The sequence below is a fragment of the Triticum urartu genome, chromosome 6A (genome assembly GCF_056163025.1).
Source record: "Triticum urartu cultivar PI428250 chromosome 6A, HENAU_Tu73, whole genome shotgun sequence".
Classification (NCBI taxonomy): domain Eukaryota; kingdom Viridiplantae; phylum Streptophyta; class Magnoliopsida; order Poales; family Poaceae; genus Triticum; species Triticum urartu.
This window is the reverse complement of record NC_141878.1, coordinates 65,539,247-65,550,390: the sequence shown is the minus strand read 5'-3', so window position 1 is coordinate 65,550,390 and position 11,144 is coordinate 65,539,247. Positions and strand designations below refer to the sequence as shown.

At 48.8% G+C, this 11,144-nt stretch overlaps 1 long non-coding RNA gene across 4 annotated transcripts; it reads right to left on the bottom strand.

The window, feature by feature from the left end:
- Positions 1-847: 847 nt before the first annotated feature.
- On the bottom strand, positions 848-6,264 carry LOC147963945 (uncharacterized). Of its 4 annotated transcripts, XR_015607226.1 has the most exons (4): positions 5,940-6,095; positions 5,542-5,808; positions 2,710-2,866; positions 1,961-2,588 (listed from the first exon to the last, which is right to left on the bottom strand). It is a non-coding gene; the product is annotated as an uncharacterized LOC147963945 (long non-coding RNA). The 4 variants fall into 4 exon arrangements; XR_015607224.1 differs by lacking the exons at positions 1,961-2,588; positions 2,710-2,866 and adding an exon at positions 848-1,059; XR_015607225.1 differs by having other exon boundaries at positions 1,961-2,866.
- Between the last annotated feature and the right edge of the window lie 4,880 nt (positions 6,265-11,144).

Here is an 11,144-nt window from a genome sequence, read left to right as displayed (position 1 = left end):
GGCGCCCGCTCTTAACCACCCAAAAAAACACGCACATCTGAGACTGCAGAAGATACTACACAAAGGGGGCCAGACATCCGCGGTTCATGCATCATGGACATCCGAAGCCGTGAGGCACGGGATAGTGCCAATTGGGTGTGTGTGTGTGTGGGGGGGGGGGGGGGGGGGGGGGGAGCACCAGCCAGGCGGCGTGGAGGGCCATCAATGCATCGTACATCTTTTAAGGGTGTGGATCCTCTAGAAGACGGATATTCCAACATCCTTTAAAGTAGTAATATGTTGCATACCTGTCCTATGGAGCAATTGGTTTGAAAAGTCTAGGTTCCGCCAAAAGTTAGTTTTTCGCTTGGTTGGACTACAAGACCTGATTTGGAGCAGCAATAGATTGGCCAAGTGCGGTGGCTGAATTGTGGCCTTTGCTCGCTTTACAAGAGGGAACAAGAATCCGGGGCATACCTCTTCTTCAAGTGTCGTTTCACCATTAGGCTCTTTATCATTGAGAAATTAGGGCCCAACCACATGCACACCTCTACTTGGCACTTGGAGGACTCTGAAGGATTGATGGGCTAAAAGAACCGGCTCAAATATCCTCAATCAACAAGCCATGGCTTCACTCATCATGCTTGTGTCATGGACAATTTGAAATGAGAGAAACTCCCGCCTCTTCCGTCACAAGAACGCACCGCTGACGATCTTGCTCAACATTTTCTTACAAAGCTAAACTTTGGAGCACCGTAGGGGCTAAGAAACTATCTATGTGGCAGGAGGGGGGCTATTGCAATGTACACTATTGTTCGGGACTAGAAATTTTCAATTTCGACACATAAATTTCATCACTCTTTCAGAGTTTTGGACCTGCAAGGGCAAGATATTATTTTGGGTTGTGACTTGTTCGCCATGGTTAGCCCAGCAGTGTTTGATTTACCAAAGTCCACAATGACTGTCACTATAGCTCAAGGAAGTATACACAGTGGCCTAGCAGTGTTTGATTTACCAAAGTCCATGCTGTTCCAATTACTTTGTCTCTCTGTTGTGCAGTACAAGTTCCCAAGGAAGTCACTGCAAAACAATGAAACAGGATGATGGAAAAGTAGCCAAAAGTTAACATCCTTTACAACTCAAAGGTGGCGGAAGTAGGAAAGGCTACGGTTGACAGGCGGATCCTATTTGGCGCTTAGGCGCCCGTTAGTTTGCATTTTTCAAACGGGCGCCTGAAGCCCTCCAAGGTGGGATGATCCGTTTAGCAATTTTTTTTATTTTACTTAAATTTCGTGAAGTTTTCCCAAAACCGGTTGAGTTTTTTCAAAACAGTGAACTTCTAAAAAAATTGAACTTTTTACCGAATTTGATGAACGTTTTCAAAATCAATGTACTTTTTACAAATAGATGTAATACATCGTGCACCTTAATTTCCCATTGCCTTTTGTTAGCTTTGGCACTGAATTTGATGAACGTTTTCAAGATCAATGTACTTGTCATGATCAACATTTTACGTCAGTTCTGCCGGTTTGTTAGCTTTGGCACCGTTAAAAGATGACCCTACAATAATCTGAGTGGTTTTGTGTTGAAAGAGGCCGGTTTTTTTACAATACAGAGACCATGATTTTAAGGGTTCTTTTTTTACCAAGATATATGTCTGAGTGTTGGTTTGGAATATTATCAGTATATATCTAGTTTAATAAATCTTAAATAGATGGCAAATGTTATGCTTGTTAGCGCAAGGAAATGCTCTCTCCCTAAGGCTTTGTTCAGTTAAGTTTGAACAAACTACTCCCTCCGTCCGGAAATACTTGTAGAAAAAATGAATAAAAATAGATGTAATACATCATGCACCTTAATTTCCCATTGCCTCCCAGGCCTAATTAGTTGAAACATGTGGAAAGACCTCAAAGAGAGTGAGCTCAGCATGGAAGGCGAGAATGGGATCCGGGGAGATCGGAAATCAAAGAAAGCTCGTCCATAGATGCTTGCTCCTCTCAAACTTCTTTTTATGGAGCTAGATAGTAACATTAGGAACATGCACTGCACATTATATTAATTGATCTGCTGCTACAAACACTTTAATTTCATTGCTGCTACTGCATGTCATATTTCTGAAAAGAAGTAAAGATTTGATACTTGGAAGTACATAGTCAATTAGGATGAATTGAAGGAATTGAACCAGCTAAAGGGCACTGAGTTAAGCTGACTCTAACGAAAGAGTCCCAGAGCTAACCACTTCATTTATGGAAGATGAACCCACTGTAACATAGATGACCTCGTAGTACATTTGTGGGCAGGCGTCCGGCTACCATTGCTGCAGTATTTAACATGTGCTATGTTTCCGGGTGCTCCCGGGAAATAAACACGATCTCATCAGTGCTTTTGCATGGTTTATAGGTGCACATTGGTGGACTCGACCTACCTTGTTCATGATACACTACAGCTGCAGTGTTTAACTTGAGTGCATGCTGAGTTAGAAGAGTTATAAGACAAGCACAGAGTAGGATTAACTAAAGTAGAAACATCACGGTCATGATGGTGACCATCGAGATAATTAAGCAACAATCGGTAACCTCGCCAGGATGCCAGCTGCTCGATCGTTAGAGCTACATGAATAAGAAGATTTCACGACGTCACTCAAAGATATGACCCTCAACACAATCCATTCTGTCTAGATGATATCTAGAATTAACATTGATCTCACTACCTAATTGAGTGAAAACCTACCCTTCAAAGTAGTAGAGTTCTTCTCCATTTCGTGTGTGCGCTTCGTTAAAGGATTTAGTTGCACATATAAATGTGGATCGCAAGAAACACAATGCTGGCTCAGCTCCTAATTAATCTTGCATCAAGGCAGTACCGGCTTGTTGCTAATTTTTGTTTGCTGTAAAAAGTAATCACAAAATACGAACACATCAGAATGCATCGATCTTTCACTAAGAACTCAATTCTTATCCGCTAAAATGCGTCAGGAACTGTATTGAGAATTTAAGACGGCCACGGGTTCCTGAGCTATAGGCAGTATGCTTGATGTTGTTGATCAGGCACCTACCATCCGCCTCCTTCTACCTTCATCTCCTCCTCCACCGGCCAGCCCTATCCCACACACGGTGGCGCTCCTAACCGTCTCGCCCTGGTGACTACTTCTTCGATCTAGAGCCTAGCCTGTCTTCCTCTGCGGCCAATGAGATCTTGCTGCTCATGCCATGCCCGGGTTGTGGCAATTCAGCCAGTGGGAATTCTATTTAGCTTCCATCCCTGATGATGGTGTGGAAGTGGATGTAATTCCACCATGGATGTCAGGCTGTAATTGTAGACATGTGCCTGAGTGTTTGAAACTTATTCGATCTGTGTTTATGTAGTGCATTCCTTTTGCCTTAATCTTAAATCACCGTTTTTTATATAATTTCACAGGTGTTTGCTTTGCTCAGTGTGCTCTGTTCAGATCGGTTGCTTGGATGCCAGTTCAGTGCAACTTCCAGCAAAAGAACTGAACCCAAAGAGCAGATGGTTGCTGAAACCAAAGAGAGGGAAAGGCTTGCATCTCTTGAAGAAGCCATGTTGCAATGTCAACGAGTAAATAGCATAAAACTACTACTTTACAGGCTAGGGTTTCAAAAAACTACCGGTTTTTATTTTTTTCTCAGATAACTACCAAGTCAGGACGGCTGTTTCAAAAAACTCTAATTGTCCAGTGCTTTATTATTAATCATGATTATGACAGTTGGGGCCCGCATGTAAGAAAACTGATTGTTTGACTGTTTGTTTGACCGTTAAATGACATCTAGGGCCCATATGTCAGTGTCCCTGCAAACTTAAAAAAGCAATCAGGTCCTCCAAAGAAATTGAAAAAAGCCATCGGGTCCCTCCCGTGCTCAAGATCCACAGGAGCGCACCCGCCGCTGTGCTCGACGGGGAGCTCTCTCCCGTCGCGACGGAGCTCCCTTCCAGCGCCGCCGCAGCCGTCGTGCGTCCTCCTCCCTCTCGTGAGCCCCCCTCCGTGCGTCCTCTCCCTCTCCCTCTTTCTAAGGCACGGCGGCCATGGAGTCCGAAGGCGGCGGCCGGAGTTCCAGCCCCTGGGGGCGGCGGGCGAAGTCCCAGCTCCTGGGCGCGGCGGCCGGAGTCCCAGCCCCCTGGCCATGGCGCGTGGTTGGCGGCGGCCGTGCTCCTGGGTGCCGGCTGCTCCTCGCGCGGCGCTCCTTCCCTGGCTTGGCGTGTGGCGTGGCCGGCCTCCGCGCAGAGACGGTCGCCATGGCCGCGCAGAAGGGGGCAGCGTGGGCAGCAGCGAGGGCCGGCAGCCATGGCCGCGCGAAGGAGGTGGAGCTGGCCTTTATTTTTTTCACTGGTGGATGAGATGAGCTGCACCAGGAGCCGGCCTTTGTTTTTTCTGGTCGCCGTGGAGGTCAAGGAGCGATGGCATGGGCAGCAGGGTGGCCGGCGGCCATGACTTGAGTTGGCGCAGGCGGGGCTGCGGGGAGGGAGGAGAAGAAGGAAGGAGAAGAGCAGGAGGAAGAGACACTGACATGTGGGGCCCACACGTCAGGTAACAGTCAAACTAAACGGTCAAACTGACGGTGAGTTTAGGTGCGGGTCCGACTTGTCATAATCATGATCAATAGCTAAGCACTCCACGATTTGGGTTTTTTGAAACAGCCAACCACCCATTTGGTAGTTATCTGAGAAAAATTGAAAACCGGTAGTATTTTGAAACCCTATCCTGTAAAGTAGTACTTTTATGCTATTTACTCAATGTCAACCCATTGCTGCTGGTGCAAAAAATGGTTTGTTACCAGTGTGCTTGTTGATCGCAGATCTAGTGCATCAGTTCAAAGCACAACGCCAACTGAAGCTCGACTGGTAGATGTGGCACAAAGTTGTCTTTTTCCAGAAGTGGTCTAGCTATAGTGTTACTCCTCCTAGTGTGCAAGAAGATGTTCAGGCTGCATCCCCTAGCGCTCCGCTAGTGAGCCAAGTGCTCATCTTGTTTATTCAGGCACTTGCTCTAGGACTCACGCATGCCTTCTCTTTTTGCACCAGTGTTCCCATGGATGTCAAGCTGTAATCATAGACATGTGCCTGAGTGTTTAAAACTTATTCGATCTGTGTTTATCTAGTGCATCCCATTTGCCTTGATCTTAAATCGCCGTTTTGTAATGCAGATGCTCTGCAGCTTGGTCATAACAAATAGTGTTGTGCATTACTGAAACACAGGCTAGAGTTGGCCATAAAGACTGAAACACAAGCCCATTTTCCAGTATTTTTTGGAATAGGTCATTCCTGGTTTCTAGTTTATACCTATGTACGTAGGTGACATCTCCATTGAGGATGGTTCAAACTACATACTAATAAAACTTGACATAGGCTAGTTCAAACTACATACTAATAAACTAGATCAAGTTGGTGACAGACATCAGATGCTTCTAAACAAGCAAGGGGCATCGCTTCCTACTCCTAGGGCACACGATTAATCGTCAGACGTGCACAACTGAGGTTCACACGGACACACCAAGCACCAACAAAGAACTAAAAACACAGAGCAAAACCTCCTCCATCACTTACCGGCAACGGCAAGAGCGTGCTTCCGGGAAAGGGCGGCCTGCAGGCCGGCCACCTGTGCCCGGAGCTCCTGCTCGCGCCGGAAAAGCTCGTGCCGCCGGAGATCCTGCTCCTCCTTCATCTTCTTCTGCTTCGAACGCTTGAGCTTGTTGCGCAGCAAGAACACGCCGTACGACGCTGCGATCGGAGAAAGGGAAAGTCACCAACATGAACAGAGCGCGTCCAAGGACCGCCTAAAGGTCACCGCCGGCGCCGGGATCTGCCATCTACCTTCGAGAGAAAAATAGAAGGGGAGAGAGGATTAGAACTTTAGCCGCAAAAAAAAAAAGAGAGGATTAGAACTTTAGAGGAAGAAGAAGATGGGAGAGAAGGGGAGCGGAGGAGAAGAAACAGAATCTTACTGCCGATGTGGCGAACGAGGTGATCCGTCGAAGAGCTGCGCCGGAAGGGGAGAAGTGCCGGCGAGACGAGGTGCGCCGCCGGGAGAGCTCTGGAGCTGATCTGGGAGAAGAGGGGAAAGTGGTCCAGGGCAAGAAAGAAGCCGCTGGAAGCTTCGTGAATCTGAGAGGGGTTCTCACGGTCATTCCAACGGTGGCCGTTCGATCAGGTGCTAGTTTCGATCCTGTCCGTTCATTGCCGCTCACTGTGTCCTGCTTACACCAGTGACACCGCCCTCACTCGCTGCCGGCTTTGACTGCGTGTGGCCCTCCTCCTCTGCTTCTTTTATCGGCCCCACGTATCAGGGACACAGCCAGGTCATCCCTGGGTCTGGTTTATACTCCCTCCATTTCAAAATAGATGATCCAACTTTGTATTATTTTGTATTAAAATTAGTATAAAATTGAGTCATCTATTTTGAAACGAAGGGAGTATGAAGGAAGGGAAAGGCTGCGGTGGCTCGGCATGTGATTTGGGACGTTGGGTAGGGGCATTTTCGACAAAACACCTAGGAGTTTTATGAAAAACTAAAGCTATAAATATTTACTAAATCTCTTTTGGATCGACCAAGTTTAATGTTTGGCTTTAAGCATAAACTTGACATTTTAAGTTGAATGGGCTTCCTTCGATTATCGGATTCTTTTCGGTGCCTTAAGAACTACTCACTCCGTCCCATAATATAAAAGCGGTTTTTACGGTAGGGACGTGAGGAAGTAGATTGTAATCAACGAACCGGTAACGCCTTCGGTTCAGATTCCTAATGATCGGACCGCCGGTTCATCAGTTTGATTACTGGGTTTTTTACCATCAAATAATATAATTAGAGTCATAATATATGCTAATATAAAAATAAAATAGGATCAAATAGAAGCGGTTTCATCTATTAGACAGCGAAGGAGGGTAGTTGAGGTGCTTATCAGCAACGCCCATGACTTGGGATCAAATCCCACTACATGCACCAATATTTTTCTCAGTTTGTCTCCACACTAGTTTGACGGCCCGGTTTATTAGCCAGTTTCATGAAAAAACTGCTCAGGTTCTCATTGGTCTAGTTGCGGGTCGGTCTTTTGTGCTTAAAAACCGGCAGGGTAGCCAGTTCAGGTCTTTTCTGGTTCAAGCGGCGGTATGGTCCCGTTTTTCAAACTATGGATGTAATTATATTAGCCCCCTCATTTCTCATGTTTGTCCCATCGTTCTCCACACTAGTTCGACCGTCCGGTTTATTAGCTGGTTCCATGAAAAACTGCTCAGTTAGACAGGTTCTCATCGGTCTAGTTGCAGGTCGGTCTTTTGTGCTTAAAAACCGGTAGGATAACCGTTTTGGTTTTTTCTGGTTCGACCGTGAGTCTGGTCCGATTTTTTAAACTATGGTTGTAATTAGATTAGCCCCCTCATTTCTCATGTTCGTCCCATCGTTGGCCCATCCTACAATAGCTCGTTATGGTGGAGTCCCCCCTCACGTGTTGGTCTCCAGCCCTTTCCTTCAGGCTTCCCCGCCTGCTAGGGTCGCCACTCACCCCCAACCCCGCATGTGATGTGCTTGGACCTGGTTCGTCATGAAGGACGTCGTCCAGCGGCATGGCTGCTTGTGTTTATCCGCCTATTCTCTCTTGGACCATGGATCCGGTGTATATCATGTTGTTCATCTTTGTCACCCGACAATGAGGACTCCGCTGCCACAGAAGCCCTGACGCCAACACCAACACCTTCCAATGGTCCCTCTTGCCAATGCCAAGCTCCAAAGACAAAGCCCACAAGAGGGAGTACGACGCCAAGGCGCCGTCATCATCCGACCACACATGATCAAGGGTTTCCTCCGGAGCTACCACGGTGGCCTGACCCAAGGAGGAGTGAGGCAACAATTCAGTGATGCTCCAAGGTCAACGACGTCTGCAAATGTCGCCATCACTGGTCATAGGCCCAAGGTCGTGTCAGGATTCTCATTCCAAGCTCCCAACACACCTCAACCGCACATCCAACTGCATCGGCACCGGCAAGACCACCAACGACAGACAGCACGTCGATGAAGAAGCACATGGAAACCACTACAGCCAGCGCACCTCGCGGAGACTACTGGTGGCCAAACACCAGCACGAGCCACCAGGACAGAACTGCCGACAGCCGACCAGAATCCAGGCTATCGGACGCAGCACGAACCGTCATGCCTTGCCGAGCACCATGCTGGCAAGGGGATGGAGGAGCGCTGCCCGAGGCCACAAACCACCACGGTTCCTGTCCGCGGCCCTTGGCCAGACGCACCGAAGATGCCAGATCTGCAGCATCCGCACCTCCCTGCTTCGAAGACGACAGCAATGGCACGATTGTGTGAGCAATGTCGGAGGCTCGTCAATGGTTGTGGTAGTCGGCTGTTCTTCGGCGTGTTCGTGGATTACCTCAGCTTGTTTGTTGCTGTGAAGTCGGAGCTGTGATGCGGGGTCCCGGTGGCAACGATGACCAGTAGCACGTGGTCCGCTCGGTGATCTTTTACAGCGCCAGCCTTGCATAATTCTCCTTTGGAGCTCTTCATCAGAGTCGGAGCTGCGCTGCCCTTGGTGTGGGTGGCTGGGTTTTGGCACGGGTCTTCTTGTATCTCTACACGGCCTCCATGATGAGGGTTGAGTCGACGCTTGTCTTCGACGAAGTTGGAGTCGCTTGCTCGGATGTGACGTCTGTTTGGGGAGGAAGCGATGACGATGACGCCAGTGTGCTGGCTTGACGAGGCCTCCTTTGTTAAGGAGTGTGTGAGGTATCATGTATGTGGCCCTCAGCGGTTTGTGACGGTTTTTGCCCGTTTTTTCGTAATTAATCAGGCAACTCTTTTCTGCTTAATTAATGAATGAGGCAAATTTGCCTTCGTTTTGAAAAAAAATGAGGACTCCGCTCGTGTCTAGCTTGGCCTGAGCACTTGAGGCACACGGCCATTCTTCTTGGTATGCTCGGCTCTGAAGATCATTTCAGAAAATATGGAGAAAGATTCACATTGTTGATTGTTGTCGGGTACAGTTTCTTCAGGCACTGTGCTTGCTCTCATGCAAGTTGCAACTGTGCTTGCTCTCATGCAAGTTGCAACTGTGCTAATAATCATCAGGCTACTCTGTGTTGTCCTAAGAGCAACTCTAGCAGACCCCGCAAAACGCTCTGGCCCGCGAAATAACCGCCAAATTGTGGATCGGGGTCAGAAAATCTGTACAATCAGACCCCGCATCCCGCGCCGGCCCACAAAATTTTTTACGCGGCGCAGCAAATCTTCTCCCCCAACCTCTATCTTCACGGGCTGGGAGGCCGACCCGAGCTCAACCCTATTCGGCGCGAGATTTGGTGGGAGGGACATTTCCGCGCGCCCTTTCCCGCTCCCCGCACCCTCCGCCACCATTGCCCCCCCTTCCGCAAGCTCCGGCTGCTCCTCGCCGACCGTCCCTCGCCGCCATGGACGACCCCATGCTGTCCCCCGTCACCATCGAGGTCGCGCACGCCCCTTCCCCTCTGGCGGATCTCGTCGCCGGCCATGTTGGCCCCGCCGCCGTCGCCCAAGCACACGCCGCGCCTGCCCGCAAGCGGCAGGGCAACGTGGTTGTGCAGGGTAGGAATCCGGCTGCCCCCGCCGCGATGGCCCGCGCTCCGGGCGCCAACGCCGCAGTGCGATCCCGGCCGGCGGCGGAGAAGGCCGGCAAGGCCACGGGCGCAAACCGGAGGAAGGTTCCGGCTACAAGGAAGCCATCTTCTTCAACCTCTCACACTACCCCCCCCCCCCCGCAAGGAGGTGCTCCGGCGATGCCGTTCAACGGTGCCGCTCCCACCGCGAGCGAGGTGTTCGACAAAATGGCCGGAAGGTATATCTCTTCGGTCTTCGGCTATTCTCTTTCATTTTTCGCCATTGTTCTTGATAGCTCGTGACTTGTTATCGTTCGTTATAGTGGTGGTTCGAACAATGCAACAACCGAATTCGTGAACTTATTGGACACGAACGCGGTTGACATTGATCAAGCCCCTTTTAAACCATTCGACTACAATGAAATGGAGGCCGGCGTGGACGATCATGGTTGTGCGGACGAGTTGGAGGAGATCGAAGCGGAAGCGTTTGAGCATTCACAAGCAAAAACAGGGAAAAGCCAAAGATCGAAGAACTACACGATCTTGGAAGATCAAGCTTTGATCAAATCATGGAGTGCGGTGTCTCTTGATGCATGCACGGGTACTAATCAAACCTCCAAGAAATATTGGCAAAGGATTAAAGATCAATACTTCCGCATTATGAAAAACTACCCCAATAAGACTCCACGCACATTTTGGTCGCTTCAAGGTCGTTGGGAGAACATCAAGCCTATGTGCAGCCATTGGGCAGCTTGCTTGGAGGAAGTACGCAATGCACCTCCAAGTGGCACCATGGAGTCCGACTATGTGAGTTTGCTTTGTCTTTGTTCAAGTTGTGCATCATCATAATGTATCATGAGAAATGATTGCATCACTTTGTTCACATTGTGTAGGACAAGATTTCTCAACATAGATACAAGGACATGGAAGCTTCGGAAGGCAGATTCTTCAAATTAGAGCATTGTTGGGAGTTGCTCCAAAAGTGCGACAAGTGGAAGTTGATCGACAAAGAACCCCCACCAAAGAGAGGCTCACTTACAAACATGGATGAAGATGAGGATGATGATGGCCCAAGAAATTTGAAAAAGTCAGATGGCGACAAGAAGACTAGAGAGAAGATAAAGAGAGAGCAAGAAGCATCGAGTTTGAGGGAGAAGATTGATGCCATGGTGCAATCAAACGAGTTGATGTTGTTGAAGTCGTTGGAGATCAAGAAAGAGTTGGCCGAGAAGAATGCAAAAGAGAAGCGAGAAAAATAGCAAATGCTCAAGGAAGAGGGGCTGCGCAAAGCTGCCATTGAGGAGAGAAAAGCACACGCCTCCGAAAACAAATCGCTGTCATTGTTGCTCGCCGAAGAGAACAAGATCATGTCAATAAACCGCAATGACATGGACGACGTCACCAAAACATGGCATGATATGGCAAGGAGAGAGATATTGAAGAGGAGAATGGTCACCTCGGCCGGTCCGTCTGCCAGTTCCGGTGATGTTTTCTCTGCTCCATATGATGGCAATGTGGATGATTTTGGTGCAGCGGTTGGAACAAAGCGACGGAGATGGCTACGATGGCTACGGTGG